At 33.9% G+C, this 22242-nt stretch overlaps 1 long non-coding RNA gene across 1 annotated transcript in view; it reads left to right on the forward strand.

Moving 5' to 3' along the window:
- The window catches only part of LOC140441649 (uncharacterized), a 10603-nt gene extending 3208 nt beyond the window's left edge, over positions 1–7395 (forward strand). Inside the window, exon 2 of the long non-coding RNA XR_011951018.1 lies at positions 7253–7395. This is a non-coding gene — a long non-coding RNA (uncharacterized lncRNA). The remainder of the gene's footprint in view (positions 1–7252) is intronic.
- The last annotated feature ends 14847 nt before the right edge of the window (positions 7396–22242 follow it).

The raw sequence follows: 22242 nt of genomic DNA on the forward strand, positions 1-22242 counted from the left end.
ACAGACAACCACATGCAATGCCTTTTTGACTATGAATAAGACTACTGTGGTTGTCTATTTATAGAAAAATTACATGCAATGATTTTTTCTTAAGTTCAAGTTGATTTCATGCAATTGAATGAAATATCTTACAATAAAGTCGTCCCAGGAACGCAACTTAACAATATTGGCAATCGTCATCTAAAAGTTTATCGAACCTTTTTGTAATCGTCTTTGTCGCCAAACTTTACTTTACTTGGCTTTACATTTACGCCCTAAGCCAAATGCCATGATCTAAAATAAAAACAAACTTCGGGACTTAATATTCCAGATCACCGGATTCGAACTACATAAATATGTTTTCAAGAAAGAAAATTTTAACGAAAAAAAAAACCCTAATAAACATGCATATTATGTAAGATAAAAGCGATCACGACTAAATCACATAAACTAGGACAAAACTAGTCTTACTAAACTAAAGTATTTAGGTACTCTGCATAAAAAAATGTGTCCGATGTTTCGTAATAAAGTTTTTATATTGCTGTCATCAACCCAATGCAAATTTACAGGAAATATTTATATAGAATATTATTATAAGTTTGTTTAATTAGAGGTACACGGTCAAGGTTATCGTTCTTGGTGTTATTCAATGTAATCGTCCTTATGTAATAGCGATTGCTTCTTTAAACGAAAATATTTTCTTTCGCACATGATGTTTATTTAAACATTCAAGTTTGTATGTAATAATCTTAGAATCATTGTCTATTAAAAATTGCGGAAATAATGACTACAAAATTGACTAAATTCTCTTTTTAATTTTCGACAACCATAATGTATATACAGGGTGGCGCTTAGGTAATTGTACAAAAAGAAACAGAGAAAAGATACAGGGTGTTACAGTGCAAATTTAAAGTTTTATTTTTCGCTATAACTTTCATGTTTGTAAAAATTTATGTATAAAAATTTACAACTGAGTACTTTTAAATATGAGAAATTAAAATTTGATACACACTTTGATGTAACTAATAGAGGGCGCCACATATGCAGCATACATTTGCACTTAACTTTTTTGCTATTTAAGTTACCTGTATTTGTGACAAAAAGTATTAAAGATACATTATTTTAGCAAAAAAAAGGTATACCTGTTAATAACTTCAAAACTCAACAGTTTTCGGGATAATCGCATTTTACAAATCAGCTGCATAATTCTGATCAAAACAATATAGGCCAAATAAATAAATTATAAGTCAATATCAAATAAGTCAATTATCAAATTGGTTTATAAGCTATAACTAATATTTTCTTAACCCTACGTTAGGCGCGTGGTATTTTGTAGCGGGCTTGGGCGCGTGGTCTACATATGTAGACCATTTTTTTTATTATTAATTGACATCTGATGTGATACATTTTTAAAAGGATAACTATTAAAAATATATTTTTTTATACATATATTTTAACAAAAAATTCATTTTAATTAATATACATATATCTGTGTGTAGTTATTTAAAAAAAAAACGGAAACATGTTTTTCTACCTTTATTATTCTGGAATAAGTTTTGAACAACAGCATAAAATTCTTAGTGCGCTAAAATTAAACCAAATGTAATTTTCTGATACTAATTGTCTATCCATCTATATGAATGTAAGGTATTCTTAGAAAGAGAAGAAAATTATTGAAGTACCTCGTCCGTGTCTCATAGGAAAATATAACTCATCGATGGGAGGGACGGACTTGATGGATCAAAATATAGGAAGGTACAGGATTGGTATTAGATCCAAAAAATAGTGGTGGCCATTATTTACATGGTTACTAGAAGCATCATTGGAAAACGCTTGGCATATTTATAAAAAGACCGACAATTCTATAAAACAGATCGATTTTCGCAGAAATATAGCCACCTCATATCTTATGAAGTGCCGTAAACTGGGGTGAGAATAGTACAGAGTGGTGAAAATATTACAGTGACATCATTTCTTGATTCCAGTGTCAACTGTCGATCTCTGTTGTAACTAGTGGATTTTTTCGGGTAGCTAATAGATGTCGCACTAGTAGTGGACGAAATTAGATTAATTTTATTATTGTGGAAGATTCCACTCCGACAGAAGTTTTATTGAAGTGAACAGCTGATTTTTGTGATTTTTCAACTGCCTGACAAAACCTTCATTGGGACATTAATTTCGATTCAACTGAAGCAGTCGGTAAGTATCATATTCTGTTTACTTATAATCTAACACAGTGTGTGTAAAGTCACATTTTCGTACAACTGTTTTTATGAATGTAATTAACAAATATTGTAAAAGTCACCACTGAAGGTGGCGAGAATGGTACACCTGTATTTCACGGTTTTTACAATATTTCAATAGTTGAGGCAGGAAAATGGATTACATTCGACGATTACGTTGCAGCCAGCACTTCTAGATCTACAACCAAAAAGAAAATTTTGGATATATCAAGAAAACGAAAAACCAAACAGTCACGAAGGAAGGTGCCCAATGGTGAAGCCAGTTCAGAAGATAGTATCGATTTGGATGATATTCCATATTCGGAAAGTGAGGATAGTTTCACTTGGTGTCCTGAAGATATGGGCGAGAAGAGTGAATAAGAAATTCTAGGAGAGAAAGCACTTTCATCAAATATTGCACTAATGCCAGCAGCCACACCGGTTGTTACAGAACAGACTACAACCTTAAGCACTGTTTCTGCAGTTGATGGGTCCATTCAAGAAGGAGGAAAATTCAGAAATTCTCCTTCAAACAATGAATGCACTCCGACCAATCAACCTGCTCTACCAAAAAAGGTGATTTTGTCGTCGTGCTATGAAGAAGAGTGGGAAGCATTGGATCTGGCCCAACCCACCAGATGAAATTTGGTATAAACTTGAACAAGTTGTGAGAATTTTTGAAGGTCCTTAGGAGGTCTCTCCCAATAAATTTCTCGTTGACTGTAAGAAGTAAAATTTTTGTTTTTAAATAATTATACCTAGGTATCTACTCTTATACAACATGTTAACTGTTTCAAATGATTTCTTTAGTAAGTTTAACTAAAGTTTTTATCCTAGCAACAATTTTCTCAATTAAACAATGTTTTTGTAAAAAAATTTACCTATTTAATTTATCTTTTGTTTTTCCGTTTTACCTCCTCCCTTACCCTCCTGGTGGATTTTCCAATTTTTTTTATAAGCAGTAACAGCTTGAGAGGTGAGAATAGTACAGAAGATCTATTTATAATGTTTCCTATCTATTACATACGGAAGAAAGGTGATGTACCATTCTCACCACCTTCGTGGGGTGAGAATGGTACACACTAAAATAATTTATAGCACCCCTCCCCAAAGACTTAAATTTTTTTTCTTAACTGGAATCGAAAACTCAGATGATGAGCAATATTGTGTGAAAAGTTCAGTTTTCTAGGTGAAATAGCAAAAACGTTGATAACTAAAATGTCAAAATTTGTACCATTTTCACGGTATGGTACAGAAGCTAAAGGTGCAGGTCGACCAAAACCCTCAATTTCAAGCAGTCTCGGTAGTGGAACCAGCGACACCGTCAGATTTGACAGACAAGATCACACCTTGATATATATTTCAAACAAGAAAAGACGACGGTGTGCATTTGAAAATTGCACTTCTGTTGTTAGAACCATGTGTAGAAAGTGTGATTTGGGTTGTGCATTGATTTTAATGCGCAGTTTCATACAAGATAATTCTCTCTCTCTCTCTCTATATATATATATATATATATATATATATATATATATATATATATATATACCCGGTATTTAGGCGTTCCACGCCCTTCCGGTAGGGATCTATGGAGGAGTATCACCTAGCCGCAAGCCCTTATCTCTTGCCGTACTGCTCCACCATAGGCCGATCAGATACCAGCATATTCTAGACTAAGCCGCAGATCCATTTTAGAATTTTAAACTACTGCGTTAGCCTTTTTGTTTTCTATTCACCGAACCGGGGATTTGAACTGACATCTCTCGCATTGAAGCAAAGGAGAAGCCAGCCGCCCAGCCCGCATGGCTATTCTCTATTAAGCTTTCGCATTTTTTCTTATTTTGCTCCCTGTATGTGTCACAGCTAATAACTTTTTTTTGTTAACTTTTTTTTTGAAAATAAGCTTAGAAACTCGACTAGAGGACTCATACCAACAATAAGTTACCATAAAATATATCATTTTTCAAAAATATAATAATTCAGGATATTAAGGGTTAATAATTTCTTGTTTTTTGGCAATTAACAATTTGTCAATTGTTTTGGTTCTGTTGAATTTCTAAATTTTTATTACACTTTCTTTTTTGTTTTATTATTAGTGTACACTCTTATTAATTCAAATTTATTTGTTTTAAACAGACATGTTTTTTACTAACGCATGTATCTGATAATCAAAAATGCCGATATCAAACACTATAACTTATCGGTAAAGACCAAATAATTTCCGATAATATTCGCCTATAAAATACGTGATTTTTTTGTAAGAACCATAGAAACATACACACCATCGATACAACATGAACTCAAGAACAATCATTTTGTTGGCTGTCTTTACCGTTCTATATATTACGTACAGTTGCGAGGCTGTAGATGTAGTTGAAGTATCTGGAGTTCAATGTTCAAACCCGAAACCATGCTGCAGGGCTGCCTGTGTACCACGGAGGAAAGGATGCTGCCGTCGTAGAAAAATTAATAGTAAGTATTTAGAGTAGACCAAATCTTCTTTGTCGTGCTATTTCCGTGATAGTCATGTGCCGGTCTGTTTTCAGATGCTACCTTCTCTTCTTCTTCTTATTCAGGAAATACACATTAATCTTTGGCACTTGGTCATAAGACTTTTATAACAAACCCTATGTTTTCCGATAAACTCCAATAAGTATTGTGGCCTCAACGAATGCCAATAGTTTTCCTTATCGGTAGTTAAAGGATCTCTTCGGTTCGTTCCATACTTGTTTGACCAGTCAATTCGTGCCTTAGATTACTAAGCACATTGCAGTGGCATAGGATGTGCCAAGCAGTCTTTTTTGTATCAAGGTATCATTTCAGTGACGGTTTTTTCAGGTTCATCAAATTTTCCGAGAGCATTTTCTCAATATTCGTGATCATTTTCTTAGTCTGAAGTTGTTCTTAAGTGGTTTTCCATTTCTTTTAATGATTCGTGAGCAGTCGTTTGTTGCAGAATCTGTGGTGATGCCACAAAATGGTTCTAGGCTTAAAAAGGTCATGGCCTAGTATTAGATAACCAGGTTTCTGGATATTTAATTCCATAATCTATCTGCATAGAATATCCAGAAACTTCTCTTTATTAACATTCCTGTAGTTTGTAGACTCTTTGGTAATTTATTCGTGCTAACCTACGCTTTTCAATTTAACTTATATGACTGTTCCACTTTTTTTTGTCTTATGAATTCGCTTATGTCCTCTATGTTAAACCTTTACTGGAGATTTCTATTAGTTTGTTTTGACTACATTGTTTTTCCTGTGATACCTGTAATAAAATTCCTTTCTTGCTAAACTATTCTCTTTATCATATAAAAAGCCATTAACTTTTAACTTAAATCGTATTCTACAATTAGAGATGACCGTTTCTTTTGAAAGTCGTATGTTGTAAACCAGTTGTACTGCAGCCAAGTGGATTATTGGGCAGCTTAAACTCACTCGTGATACCAATTCCAACATTTTGGAACCCTGTACTAGGTTGTACAGATTTAGTAGATAGTTATCATATGTTTTGAAAACATGGTAGGCTTTTTGTGGGCTCCAAAAATGATTTTCCCGTCTGTGATCTAGAGTCTCTCAGTCATGCAAAATATGGTCGACTGTTTCCCGTTTTCTACTACAGTACAAATTAAGTCTCCATGAAATAGCCTCATAGGTATCCTTCGACGGAAATTGTTCAATAAGAAAGCCTGTTATAATTCCTGTTTATTTTACGACTTATCAGCGATGCAATACTTATTAGCGCACATTTGGATCCAGAAATTTTGCATTCAGTACAGTACTTTTTGATACTAGTAAGGCCAACTCGTGACATACGTATTTTGTAGCTGCTTCTCTTCCAGAAAGTTCATCATCTCTTTGGTTGCCATAGTAACCATACCATAGTGACATTTTTATATTCCGCCAATTTATCGTGGTACATTCCCTTAATCGAATGGAAATGCTTACATTTCCACCACTAGGTACTGTAAATTTCTGCACTCAACCCTTATGCAGTGTTAAAATTGTCTGTGTAACACGAGTGACACTTTAGCATGGGTTTTGTGTTTTCTCTGCCCATCCCTCATATGCGCAAATGTCCAACTGGAAAAGAAAGATGATATTGCTATGGTATTACACTTCTAATTTTATTTTGAATAAAAGCAACAGTTTTTCTAATATGTACTGTTATACGGTATAAAATAATAGAATAAATTATATATTAACTACAATTCTCATAATGTGCAATCTTCTTAAAATTTTTTAAAATATGGTATAAAGTAGAACTGGATAAAATAGAAACAGGAATCGTCGGTGTACTTTAAAGTATTGGAGCTGGAACGCCATTAATAAAATAAATCTTGAGAAATTTGGATTCTGTATATAATTATTAGAACATCATGGAGGTCAGAGTTACTAGTAAGGAAATAATAAATAAGCTTTATAAAAAAGCCGGTGCTATAATTCTTAAATCCGGTCCTGATGCGCCGCTCGGGGCAAACCGGCAACGTGGTCGGCCACTCTTTCATAAGAAATGCATTGCTCCTGTACTGTATTCTAACTGTGGCATCTACTATATTATAAGATGAATACGGTTATTTGCATTATATAATATATATTGCGCTTTTCAATTGTATGAAAGTTCTAACGTTGCTTACCCAGACTACGTACAACCTAAATATTAGTCACCCATAAACTTCTAAGATCTGCTTGTACAATAAAAACACATCTAGAATGCTTCGAGCTTTCTTAGAGAAAATTTTGACAGCGACGAAACCTCTACTAATTCTGATTCCTATCTGGAAGTGTTAAGAGGCTATAAAAGTTAGAAAACATCTACATACATCTAAAGGTATCTGACAGTAATATGCAGCTACTATAACTTATAGTGATGAATACTTTTTTGTCTTCTTTTTAAATACTATCTGGGAAAAAAACCAAACGAATTGTAAAATTCTTTAATAACTCACGTAAATAATATTTTTATGTCTTTGTGTTCAACATCTTTATTATTTCTTTATTTTTCTACATTTTTTCGTATATATTACGTTAAAATAATATTCGTTTTGTTACAGATGAAGGACAAAGCTGTGCCGCTCCGGGCACTATTTGCGCAGAACAACTAAAGTGCCAGGAAAGTGTTTGCGTTAAACAATAGGTACTAAAATAATACTAATGTAAAAAAGATTTCATGCAGAATATATCTTTGAATATTTAATATTTTTTTTGTCATCCCACATTTTTTAATCAATTATTCTTAAATAAATGTTCTTTATTAGATCGCATAGTAAAGATTAGTGTCAAACTGTATGAAATAGTGCATAGATAATATATTAGTAGCAAAATATAACACAAGGTAAGTGAAGAGAGAGTTGTTTTTAATTCGGAGCACAAATTGTGCTCCGAATTAAAAACAATAATTAAAAAAACTAAAAACAATCTAAAAAACACAAGCCAACAGCAATAAAACCATGGATGACTAATAAAATATTAGAAATGATGAATTTAAGAACAAAACACAAGAATAAAGATAACATTAAATACAAAGAAAGTCGCAAATAAAGGAGGAGGTAAAGGAGAAGTGGCGTACAGAAACATGTAAGGAGATGTGACTTACCGAAAAAACATGATGACAAACTTCGCCACAAGAAAATAAAGGATTAGCAAATCTGCCTCGGCAGACTGTACTGTTTGTGGGGTGCCAGACGTTCCCACTTACCTTTTCAACTGCCAGAGGTTGGCAAGGTGGTTAAGGTTTTAGCCAGAACAGGTTATTCCGGCATTACACTGGGGTCTTCTTGCCTAGTGTCATACTCGGCCAGAAGGTGGCAGGGTGTCTTGCTCCATAACATTAGATGTCTAAAAAAGATTTCCGCCACAGTTGCCTGTCAGAATTCAATGGATACCTTCCTAAGCTCTTACTGGACTCTGGCGACACGGCAATTCAAAATCTACCATAGCATGTTACATAGATTAACAAAATTTTCGAAGTCAAAAAATAACTTTGATATCGAATTGAATCTCATTAAGCAAATAGCAGTAAACAATGAGTACAACGAACAAACGAAAAACAGAATTTTAAACCAAAAACTACATAAGAAACCATGAAATAAGTCTTCGCACCATCGGAGATAAGACCCAGTAAATTCTGCTCGATTACACAGATACAAGATATCAACAAAGTAGCCAAACACAAAAAAAGAAAGGAACAACACCAGCTTTCAGAACAAACAACAACTTTGTTAAGCAAATATATTAACAACAGAGCCAAAAGAAAAATCAGTTAAACAGTGGTCTATACAAACTTGTATAACGTGGTGACTGCCCAAAAACTTACATCGATCAACTGGTAGAACCGTTAACAAACGTACAGCAGAACACAACAGGGCTTTCAATAATAGAAAAACAGATTCTCATGTACGCATTTCACTTTCTAGATCATAATCATTCTTTTAATGCCCAATTTAAAATTCTCCATATCTATCTATATAAAAGGCTATGATGACAAGTCACACTATATGTCCAGTACGGTAACATTTACAGTACAGTACACTCAGTACAGTAAAATTTTTACATTTCATCATATTTTGTTCTTAAAACAATACGGTTGATTTGTTGCTAATTCATTCTAGAAATTGATGATTCAAATATTGTTAATTAGAAATTTTACTACTTCACAGCAATTAATTTTTTCGCAAAAATTGCTAAAAATATAGGTTACTGTAATTGTAAGGTAAGATCAATGACGTATATGATGTATAATATATATTTATTCATGTCATTGGGTAAGATACCCTTATTATAAAAATAAAATGAAGTTTAACAAGCGTTAAATAGAATTAAACAAAATTAAATCAGGTTAAACAGAATTACGTAAAATTAAATAACAATTCAATAAAATTAAGTACAATTAAATAAAATTAAGTAAAAGCTATACCTATAAAAATGCTGCTATACCGTTTCTGCTCTCATGCAAAACCCCATAATAAAATGCTAAGCTTCATTCTGCGTATTTTTTGAAAGTTTTGTTGTAGGAGTAGAATAGTCCGTTGGATCGTGACGTATGATACACCACTGGAAAGGAGAGGAGGTAGCGAATATGTTGAGACAGGAAAAACACACATTGCGTCATTGCTAAGAGGGCATTATATCATATCTCCTTTGTTATTGGTCCGATTGGAGAGTGTGATACGTTAAATGAAAGGGAAAGATATCACGAATATATTAAGATAGAAAAAACAAACACGGTGACTACCAAAAGGGCAATACACAGTGTCTTCATTATTGTTGAACATATATTTACATACGATGTCATAGGGCACTATGGATAAAAATAGTTTACCTAAAAGACAAATTTTGATTTATTGACTTAAAGAAGGCCTCTGGCTGGGTACAAAATAAACAACTGAACGAATCCTAACATGCGATATAGCAAATGAAAATAACGAATATATTAGGTAAGAAAAAATAAACAAAGCGACTATCAAAAGGGTACTACACAGTATCTTTATTAATAATGAACGTATAGCGACATATGAGATATCATAGGGTACTATGAATTCAAATAGATTTACTATAAGACAAATTTTGATTTATTGACATAAAGAAGACCTCTGGCTGAATACAAAATTGACAACTGATTGAATCCTAACATGCGACATAACAAATGAAAGGGGAGGGTATAATGAATATATTCATATAGAAAAAACAAATAAGGCAACTACCAAAAGGGCACTACACAGTACCTTTATTATTAATGAACGAATAGCGACATACGAGATATCATAGGGCACTATAGATACAAATAGATTTGCTATAAGACAAATTTTGATTTATTGACTTACAGAAGGCCTCAGACTGAGTACAAAATAAACAAACGTCGAATCCTAACATGCGACATTGCAAAAATAGGGAGGAAAATATACCGAATATATTTAGATAGAAAAAAAAACAAAGAGACTAACAGAAGGGTACTACACATCGCCTTCGTTATTAATGAACGTATAGCGACATGCGACATATCACATGACACTATGATAATAGACATATTTGCTTTATATATAAAGCATAAGGTAAATTTGCTTTATTGACCTGAAAAAGGCTTCTCACTGATTACAAAAAATCATATAGTCAAATATAGTCATTATCAATATATCAAATATAGTCCATATAATAAATAATACAATCCTAGCATATGACACATCAAATCAAACGATGTGAGACGTATAGTACATATAATGTACATAGCTGGCCATAAATAAATAAATAAATAAATATATATATATATATATATATATATATATATATATATACTTTATACTTTATATTTACTTGGATTATATGTAAAAAGTTTTTATTCTTTTAAAAATTTAATGACTGACTGTAGATGACAATTGATTGGATTCCCGTCAACGGGCAAAGTTACTTATAGTTCAAAATAATGGCTTTTCTTTATTAAAGTTATTAAGGTCTAAAGGTTATCTTTATTAGAATCTATAGAAGTTAATAGATTAAAAAATCCAGATAGGTATATGTAATTCTGAATGATCAACTTGAGATTAACTTCAGTTAGGGATTATAAAGTGTAGACGAATAGTAAAAATACTATAATTTTGTGGAAGTGTTGAAAATAAAAGTTGTGAGTGTTTTATTGTTAGATAAAATGAACTTATATCAAGTAACGGTTGAATCTATTATTTGTTTAAAACTATAATTGTAATTATTTCTATCCTTTATTTAAAAACAGTTGAATATGTTTATATACTTGATGTTTGTTTATAGAATTTATTATTGTTATTAATATGATTGTTTATAATGTCTTTTTCATTATATTTATATACACAACTCTCTGTATACATAACTTACCCGTAATCTAGCCATACGCTAAAAAAAAAATAAAACAATTTGAGATGAATGTGTGTGTGTGTGTGTGTGTGTGTGTGTGTGTGTGTGTGTGTGTGTGTATTAACTAGGATTAGCAGTAGTTATATATTTATAATAGTCTATTATAGTGGATTTTTAAACTACCGTATTGGAAACTGCTTTTATTTCTTTTATGAAGGAAATGTTAGTTCAGGAATGCTTCTTCAAAATATTGATAATATCGTTTTAAAGTCTTCTTCTTTAAAATGTATAGTATATATGACTGATTTGTCAATATGAAGGAGGCAGATAAAGTTAAATTATTAGAAGAATTTTTCGTATTACATACCAATAAAACAAAATAATCCGTGTAATGTGTAATGTGTATTGTGACTACGGAGGTGTAAATCTAAACGTCAAAATAAAAGTACAGTAGAACCTCGATTGTAAGTTATCCGGGGTGCGGATTATTCGTGCGATAATTTCTAATTTTTCACATTACAATATTGAGGTTTTATAGAAGTAGCGTTACCGTAAACGACTTTGTACGTTTTGAAGTCCCGATTACACGAGGCTAGTGCTAGGATAGCGAGCTAGCGCTTTTAAACTAGCAATCTAGTATTACTAGCTGTATGTATACAGAACTAGCTTCGTGTGTAGGCTAGTAAGCTAGTGAGAAAGACAATAAGCGATTGTCTTAAGCTAGGATAATTTAATTGCACGAAATTCTATTTTATTATGCGACTTGCGTCCCCTTCTACTGGTTTGACTATCCTGGCTTGTGTACCACCCTCGTCTGGCCGGCAAAGCTAATGTTTTCGAAAGGCAAGTGCGTAGTGTCGACCTGTTTTATTTTTTCAAAGAGATAACCACGTGCTTCTAAAACTAACATGCCAAAATTAAGTACCGAGATTAATTTAAAGTTTGTACAAATGTATCGTAAGGAAGAATGTCTGTGGAACGGCACTATCTCATCATATAAAGATAAGTCTATTCGTGGTTCAGCACTACGATAAAATATTTGGCAAATTATTAGAACTCGGCATAGAAATGTCTATTAAAGACATAAAAATAAAGATAAACAATTTACGAGCGACTTACTGTCTTGAACTGTCAAACATTGTGAAATTAACCAGGTCTGGAACAGGTTTCAAGGACGACTGTATGCCAAAATTGAACTGGTTCGATGGAATGCACAGTTTTATTAAATGTGTACCAATGAAAAGGAAAACAACATTTAGTAAGACTGTATCATTTATTTAATAATAATAAATAAAATGTGTTGATACACAGGGAAATTTTGAAAAGCAGCATGTTTTCTCTGTAGTGCGCATATAAATAAACAGTCAAGAAATAATTTTTAATTGCCAAGGCACCGCACCATCATTGCTGACATCGAAAAGTGATTACTCCATTGTTGATATAAGCCCTCAAGTCCTGCAGTTTCTGTTCTCCAAGAACCATGGGAGGTGTTTCCTGCATCAATATCTTCCTGGTCGACATCACAGCTAATTAAATAATTTTGATTTTCTTTTCTCAACCAACTATGTAAGGGGCATGCTGCCAATACAATTTTGTCGACTGTTCCTACAGTGGTTGCAATTGGTTTTTGGAATACACGAAATCGACTTATCAATATACCAAAGGCATTTTCCACTATTCGTCTCGCATAGGATAGCCGGTAGTTGTAAACTTTCTGTTCCAGTGTTAAATGGTCACCAGGGTAAGGTTTTATAATATAGGTTTTTAATGGAAATGCGGCATTTGCAACAATCACTCCACTCTCTGGTAAAAGATTATTCTCCAGTTTGTTATATATGAAACAATGTTATATTTAAAACACTTACATCTGATGCCATTCCACAAGCCCCAACATCAACATAACGAAAGCAATAGTCATCATCTACTAACGCCATAAGAACAATACTGAAGACTTTTTATAATTGAAGTACATACTTCCACTATTACTAGAAGTGATAATTTGAATATGTTTTCCATCAATGGCATCATAGCATAAAGGAAAGTTCCATCCCTTTCAAAATTCATTTTCTATTTTCACCCAATCTTCGGCATTACATATTTGGTATCTAAAAAAAAATAATAATATACCTATTTATTATAATTATTACTAAAGTGGTTCTTTTTTTGTTGTTGTATGATAGTGAAGAATCAGCAATATATGAAGAGCAATATAACAGCCCAGTGAACCAAGCCAACATTGAAAATCGCAAAGAAAATAATATTGACAACAGTGATAAAATTGACAACTTGGCAATGACAATTGTGATAAAAGTGAAGACGTTTCAAATTATGAAAATTGTTCATCACGACCATCTACATCTGCGAGAGGTAATAAACCACAACGCAACGATTCTGCGACCCAACTGCGAAAACTTCTACTAAATCAAAGAATAAAATGTCAGCTCCAACTCGAGAAAAATTTCAGTGGCATTTTTGGTTGGGGAAATAAAGTCGATAAAGAATGATTTAAATATTACATCTACGTATTATCTACTTCAAGAGCTATTATGGCTCAGGACAAAATCAATGCCATATTATCTCAGTTTCGCATGCAATATCTGAATTACGTAAACACCACATTTACATACCAGACGCCTAGTAGTCATTGCATTTTAGATTCACACACAACAATTAATACTGTACCATTGCCACTTACATCAGGATAGTCGGATTTGTCAATAATTACAGAAAATGAAGCTAATAATTTATTATCAACGACAAAATCCAATCGACGAGATAAATTTAGATTTTTTACCCCAGGACAATGAGAATCCTATTGCTTTAGCATTCCGCAATGCATAATTTTTTTATTATCTTATTTGTAATTTTGTGATAAATACAAATATAAAGTTATTATTAGGACTAACCTTTATGTTTTCTCTCAATGCCTTGAACATTTATTCACATACCTCTGGTATGAATTTAGACAAAAAACACCTTGAAACCCGATTAAAGTCACCCAGTCTTCTGTAACTAATGCCGGATGAAAGAAAATCTAAAGTGATCTCCAACTTTACTCTTGCTGGTAAAGCTTCTTTCATAAAAGTATGCTGTCGTTGAATTTTTGGCATCACAAGACTCAACAGAATATCAAACACATGTGGCATCATTCGTAAAATACTAATATACATACTCTTATAAGTCTTCATTGCGAAGTTCTTCTAAAACCAGTGCAGATGGTCCAAGGTCATTCCTTTTTAAAATCCGTGGTTTTGTCCAAACGCATTTTTTTAATAAACCTGTTATTTATCCAATGCAATTTGACAGAGTTTCGGAAGTAATTGTTTCAGTCGAACATTGTTTTTTTTTTAGAAGAATTTACCATTTTCAGTTAATTTGTTGCTCTATTGATCTCGCAATAGCACTAGCTACTGGCTGAAAATTTCCTAGCCACATGTTAACCGTTATAGCATGCGCCAAGCCAGGACAGTAACTTAGGCTGGGATACCGGGATATCTCGCTTGCTATCTTAGTTTGAAAAACTAGCCTCGTATAATCCGGGCATGTGAGAGAGATACATAAAAGCAGGTTTACACGTATCCAGTAACTGGCGCCAGTCGTACTGGCATGCCAGCACTGGCATAGTAGTGGTATCATGTAAACACTTTTTCGCGCCAGTCCAGCCGTTTGCCCGCTCTGTTTCGAATAGAGAGCAGGTCTATTTTTTATGCCAGTGGTCCTCGTCCGCGTCCTCTCTAAGCCTGCGCCATTAGATACTGCTGGTTTTAGACACGTGTAAACACATCGTTACATATATATATATATATATATATATATATATATATATATATATATATATATATATATATATATATATATATATATATATATATATACCCGGTATTTAGGCGTTCCACGCCCTTCCAGTAGGGATCTATGGAGGAGTATCACCTAGCCGCAAGCCCTTATCTCTTGCCGTACTGCTCCACCATAGGCCGATCAGATACCAGCATATTCTAGACTAAGCCGGAGATTCATTTTAGAATTTTAAACTACTGCGTTAGCCTTTTTGTTTGCTATTCACCGAGCCGGGGATTTGAACTGACATCTCTCGCATTGAAGCGAAGGAGAAGCCAGCCGCCCAGCCCGCTTGGCTATCCGATCGACACACATCGTTACATTCGCTAACTTATCTGTAAGAGTAAAGAGTACCAAATGACTGACTTTACCAAGTAAGACCTGGCGTTCCAGTGAGACTGGCGCCAGCAACTGGATACATGTAAAGTTCCTTAAGCCGCGTTTATACGATGACAATTGGCGAGACAATTGTCAGAAGACAACTGACTGGCATGAAATTATTGTCTTCATCTAAACACTTCAGTCCAATTACCTTGCCAACTGCCCTCACAATTGGACCAAAATTCAGTTGTCTCCGGGAGTAGACTGAAGACAATAAGCTGCGCCCAGTGAGCCCCACCACCACTCGAAATCTCAATTGTCGCGACAATTGGCGCCGTGTGAACGGTGTAGGCCAGTAGTGCTGTCTTGTTTTTTGCCAGTTCCCTCACCGGACACCACAGATGACGAGCAGTCGGCCATGTTTTAGCTGTCTACTGCCATGGCAATAGTTGGCCCCGTATAAACATCTTCTCGTTCAACTGGACTGGCATCCGACAATCCGCAACCACGTGATGACAATTGTCCAATGACAATTGTCTCGCCAATTGTCATCGTGTAAACGCGGCTATAATGCAAGATCAATAGCGCCAGTGCTCGGGGACAAATGTGTGAGATTTAGTTGCTCTGTAGAGAAAAGTCTCTAATCTGCTATATTCTACAGGTGTTTTTGGTCTCACAATTTCGAAAAACAGTGGTAAATGGAAGGGGAAAGTTTAAAATATTAAACAAATACTAGAGAATTTAAACAGAAATGAAAAGGGTGAAAGTGTCGCATCATTATCACGAATCTATGAAGTTGCCAGCAAACAATACGCGATATTAATAACAGCAAAATGAAACTATAAAATTTCATATCTCATTCTGACTCTTTTAAAAACATATTTGCACAGAAATTATTGATATAATCCACTTTTCAACAGCTCGATGAAGTACTCGATGAAGCACTTGTTGGAAGCTTTTTGTGGTTTTGGCTGAAAAGATCGGAGAGCGTACCAATCTTTGGACCAATGTGTGTTAAGCAAGCAGAACACTTGAAAATCAAAAAACCTTTTAATGCATCTAGTAGTTGGTTAAATCGATTCAAAAAAACGTCAGGGGATTCGCGAGCTTACATTCAAGAAGAAAATCCTATTACCGACGGGAAACCAATTATGGAATTATGAACTAGAGACCGTAATTACACATGTTAATCTCCCATTTTGTATATTTCTGGTATTTTTGTTGTTCTTTAATCTGTTATCTGATTTTTTCTTGCTAGTGAGCTAATGAGGGTGGGTTTATTTCTCTGTTTTGGTTCAATAATATTTAATGAAGAAGAGTGAAAACCCGGAAGACGAAAGCTGTGAGGTAAGCGGAGCAGACGAGAGGGAAGAGGATCCACCAACGATCCTGGAAGTTAAAGACGCTGTAAACAAACTAGCTAGAAACAAATCACCCGGAATAGATAATCTCCCAGCGAAATTATATAAAGAAGGTGGCCACGATATCATAATAGCGCTACAGCAGCTTATAAAAGAAATATGGATACAGAAGTCCCTTCCCAATGATTGGAATATTGGAATACTTTGAACCATACACAAAAAGGGAGATATCTTTGAATGCTCTAACCATCGAGGAATTACGCTCCTAAATGCAGCGTATAAAATATTCTCCAATATACTATGCCATCGTATGGCACTATATGCAGAGCGAATAATAGAACAATACTAGGCTGGTTTCAGAGGTGGTAAATCAACAATTCATCAGATTTCAACCCTGAGACAAATTCTAGAGAAAACACTGGAATACGGTGTAGACACGCACCACATATTTGTAGACTACAAGGTAGCCTACGACTCTGTAAATAGAAGTAAATTGTTTAGAGCAATGATAGACCTAGGAGTACCAAATCAGTTGGTAAGTCTAATCAAATTAACCCTTGAAAAAGTTGAATGCAAAGTACGAATCCAGGGGGAACTCTCTGAACCTTTTAAAACAAATAACGGGGCTACGTCAGGGAGACCCACTCTCCTGTATACTATTCAATCTAGCTCTGGAAAAAGTAATACGTACGTCACAATTCACAACTACCGGTTCAATATATAACAAATCTGTGCAAATCCTAGCATATGCTGATGATATCAATATTGTTGGGAGAACGAAAAACGCAGCACGAGAGGCGTACGTAGCACTAAAGGAAGCGGCTACAAAAATGGGTTTAATAATAAACACCAATAAAACAAAATGCATGAAAATAGGTACGCAACCACAAATACTACGGCTACTTGTTATAGAAAACGACGTCATCGAAGCAGATAACGAATTTGTATATCTGGGAACGCTCGTCAATATTGAAAATGACACTACCGCAGAGATAAACCGCAGAATTTGCACGGCTAATAGATGCTATTTTGGGCTTAATCTCCTTTTTAAATCTACAGTTATATCAAGAAATACAAAAGTAAAACTCTACAAAACAATAATACGCCCACTCCTAACATATGGTTCAGAAACCTGGACTTTAACAAAAAGCAATGAAAATATGGGATGTTTCGAAAAAAAAATACTAAGGCCTTAATTATTTGGCCACTATGGAGCGGTAAATGAAAATGGTTTCTGGAGAAGACGATACAACTTCGAACTCTATAGAATATACCAGGAACCAGATATCGTAAAACACATTAAGATAGGCCTACCCACGTCTGAGGTGGGTAGGCCATGTAATGCGGATGGAGCAAACCGACCCAGCTAGAAAAACGCCCCTTGATAGACCTATCGGTCAAAGAAGAAGATCAAGATATGAGAAATATGGAAATACGTGCTTGGCGGGGAAGGCGATGGATAGGGACGACTGGAAAAAAATTCTTGGGGAGGCTAGGACCCACACAGGGTTGTAAAGTCAAAATGATGATGATGAATGAAGGACAAATGAGCTAATCTTATTATTTAAAATTGGGCATAAGAAACAACAAGGCTACACGGCTCAGTTTTCTCAGTACGTAAAACTATTTTTTAAAATAATCTTTTTGGAAACGATATCCGGAGTGGAAAGCAGCAGTTAAAAATTCAGTTTTTATTACAATTAATGTTGGAATAAACCCATTTAAACATAATATTTACAATAAATTATTTTTTATTATTGTGTAGGCTAGCAGGGAAAATAATGTATACTAATTATATTTAACGGCCATCAAGATGGTAATTTTCTACCATCACACTATCCTTTTTTGTTGTAATGCTGACGATATATTATGGTGTCTAACCATAATAAATTACGTACTATCTGATATTGTCATTCACAATACCGCTTTTAGTTTTTACGATGCAAAAAATACTTTTATAATGTAAATTAATGCACTTATGACACTATCACTTTTCTGAAAATAGCTGTAAAAGGGGAAATACTTATTACTTTACGATGTGAAACATAACGGGGTCAGATTATGCGATCCCATTACAGTGCCGTATTTTTAAAACTGGTTAAGACATTAAGAATTTTGATTACATTTGCAATTACTCTTGCAATTTAAATATATATATTTTAACGAATTAATAAATAATGGGACCATATGTGGTTATGATTGCAAATGGTTTTTGTATTACTATTTTATACAGAATTTATAAAAAAATGTATATTTAAAAACAAAAGATTAGCATTTGTGGGTTAATTAAAATATTGTTTATGAAGCACGTAATTATAATAACTATGGTAATATTATATGTAAGACACATACTTACTGCAAAATATGAAGGTCTAGTCTAGAGATACCATGCCCAAAATCAGACCATTTTGCTAATTTATTATATTCACCTTTTCTTTGAATTTTTGTTATTCCAATTATTATTTTTTTTTAATTTTTGTGTATATATGAAGTTAAGTTTTTTCTATGTGTTACAGCTACTGGTTTTGAAATTATCATATAATTCTTATGAACTTAAAGTAGGTTTTTCGATGAACTATGAGGCAGAAATAAAACAAACACTGGCAAATATAGGCAGTATAGACACCAAAGAATCTTGGAAAAAATCAAAACTAAAGGAAATTGACGCAGCAAGAAAGATCAAGAACAAAAAGAAAACAAAACAAAAAGAGAATGGTTCAGTGACGAGTATAAAGAGACCATATAGAAAAGAGATCAAGAACACAAGAAATATATGGAAAGAAGAACCAAGAAGAACCAGAGCAAGTAGAGCATCTACGAAGATGCAACGCGGAGGCCGATAAAATATAATGAACAGAGAAAAGAAAATACAAAAACGTTAATATACAGAAAATGGAAGCGTATAAATATCTACGCAATTTAAAAGAGGGATACAAAATCCGAACCAATTTATGCAGAAATCCAGAAGGGCAGATATTCAGCGATCCACAAGAAATAAAATCAATCTCAAAAATCTATTTTCAAGCTCTTTTATAGACTTAAGAATATGAAGAGCATATGAACAGGCAGCACATTGAGGGAGACACAGAAAATATAGAACCCTCGATGATGGAAAAGGTAAAACAAGCAATACCAGCACAAAAGAATTAAAAGGTTCCAGGTATTGACAATGGAAGATATGAATTACTCCAAATCATATTGAAAGGTAAAGTGTAGGGCAAAAGATCAGTTGGAAGATGCCAGAACTTGTGGCTGAAAGACCTGAGGAATTGGTTTGACCACTTATCCACAGAAATCATTCGTGCAGCAGTTTCCAAAGCTACAATTGCCATTTGGATCGCCAAACTTCGAAAGGAGAAGGATAGGAAGAAGGTATTGACAACGTCCCTCTGAATTATATACATTAGGTGGCAAACCTCTAGTCGGACAAATGCATGGACAAGTAACAAGATTTAGAATGATAAAAAGATCTCTAGTGACGGGAAAAATGCCCAATCCAGAAAAAGGGTATAAACTAAAATGCGAAAATTGTCGCGTCATAATCCTCTTGTACACAACAAAGTTTTTACTTAAATAGTCAACAAACGACTACAAAAATTAACTAAAAATATTGTCGGGGAATATCAAACCGTTTTCGACAAGGAAGAACTGACCAGCTATTACCAGTGAAACAAATTCTAAACGAATCGTAAGAATACGACATTGACGTCCACAACATATTTATAGATTTCAAACTGTCTTGCGACCTGTATAATAGACACAAGTTATCAAGTCAAATATTGTATAGCTTTAACAACTCCCAGAATATAACCAACTAGTAAAAGCAACAATGGACTCGTCAACAACGACTGTCAGAATATAAAAGAGCCAAATGATTAAAGCAAGAAGACGTTGGCTGTGACACTATTTAATCTGTCTCTCGAATATTATAAGACAAAATATAGTAAGAACTAATCTTCTAACAAATAAATCAATACAGATTGCTGCTTATGCAGATGATATCAGCATGATGTCTTGCAGAACGGAAGAGATAACAGAAATATATTTACAACTAAAAATAGTCGTAAAAGAGACTGGACTAGAAATACATAGTTAAAAGAGAAAAAAACTAACACAGGCATGACCCAGGGGAGAGAGGTGCACAGTTGAATTAGACGACGATATTAAAACTGTAGAAAGTTTCAGATTTCTGGGAGTTACATTAAGTACGGATAGAATAAAAGAACCAGAAAATCGAAAAAAATATATTAAAGGAAAATAAAGCTTATTTTTCACTCGCCTATGTATTCCGCTCCAAAAATACACACTAGAGATCTAAAATCTAGGTCTTCAATACCATTATATTAGACTAATAATATGCTATGGATGCGAGACAATGTTTAATGATAGAAAATAAAAAAAGAAAGCTGGAGGTTTTTGAAAGAAAAGTACCAAGGAAGATATTTGGACCTATTAACAAAAACTGAGTATGGAGATCTAGGTATAATCATGAACTCTGCCAATAGTTCAAAGAGGCATCGATCTCAGAATTCGTTCACTGAACTTCGACGGGCTGGTCATGTACTAAGAAAAGGAGCCCGAAAGATTAACAAGAAAAGCTTTATAAAGGAAAATGGTGGTCTTAAGACCAAAAATAAAGCCAAGTAAAAGGTACAAGCATAAAGTGGTAGTGGAGGCGCAAAAATTGCTAGACGTGAGTGCTAGATAACGTGTCATCCGCGTATCTGATGTTATTGATAAAGTCTTAGCAAGCGTGATAGTATACATCCCTTTCGGACCCCACATTTGATTTTAATATCATCGGATTGCCAATAATTCTTAGATCACAGGTGTTTATTCCAAATTTGTTAATATCTCCATCAGCTTGTCGTGTTTTACTGTATCAATTGCTTTATGGTAATCTACGAAGCATGCATAAATATCGCAATTCACATCTCTATAATAGATACCAGCTAAATAATATCTTTGTTGTTCTATTATTTTATATTTCTTTCCAAGCAGTATCGCGACTATTAGCTCTTTCGTTGGGAAGTTTATCAGTAACATGCCCTAGCATACATAACTTAGTCAGTTCTTCGTTAGTGCTTCGTCAGTTCATTAAGGGAATGGTACGCACATTTTCAGCCCCTTTTAAGAACAAAAACTTCTGGTTAGCAAGCTGTTTAAAATATTGTAAGGACATTTTTGGGGGTTATTGATAGTGTGGCGTTAGATCCAGTAACCTCTACTCCTATTTCATTCTAAATTATGGTGATTTGAGCAGTTTTGTTTTGTGTTAACTCAAACTCGGTTATGATAATATTTAGTCTGGGTTTAGTCTCTTGCAATATGGATTCTTCCCATAAATTACCATTAATTCTTCCCTTTATGTAATCTTTCCGTAAAATTTTAAGATATCTAGCCATGTCGTCAAGTTTTAGACACTGACTACGTGTTAGCCTACAGGCACATTCTCGACTGATCTTTGTATGTACATTCTTCTACTTTTTTCTTTATGTAAGCAATTCTGCTTGTTCATTAATTACTTCCTCTCTGGAAGGTTATTACACCATCTGCTGCGCGTCGGCCGATACTTCTTCTACTGTTTGGTGACTTCTAGTTTGACTACTTTTTGTCTTCACCATTCCACTTATGTTGTTATTCAATTGTTTTCTGTTTATGAGTATCAACTTATTTAAAATATTCATTTACATTTTCTTCTT

The sequence above is a fragment of the Diabrotica undecimpunctata genome, chromosome 1 (assembly GCF_040954645.1).
Source record: "Diabrotica undecimpunctata isolate CICGRU chromosome 1, icDiaUnde3, whole genome shotgun sequence".
NCBI classification, from domain to species: domain Eukaryota; kingdom Metazoa; phylum Arthropoda; class Insecta; order Coleoptera; family Chrysomelidae; genus Diabrotica; species Diabrotica undecimpunctata.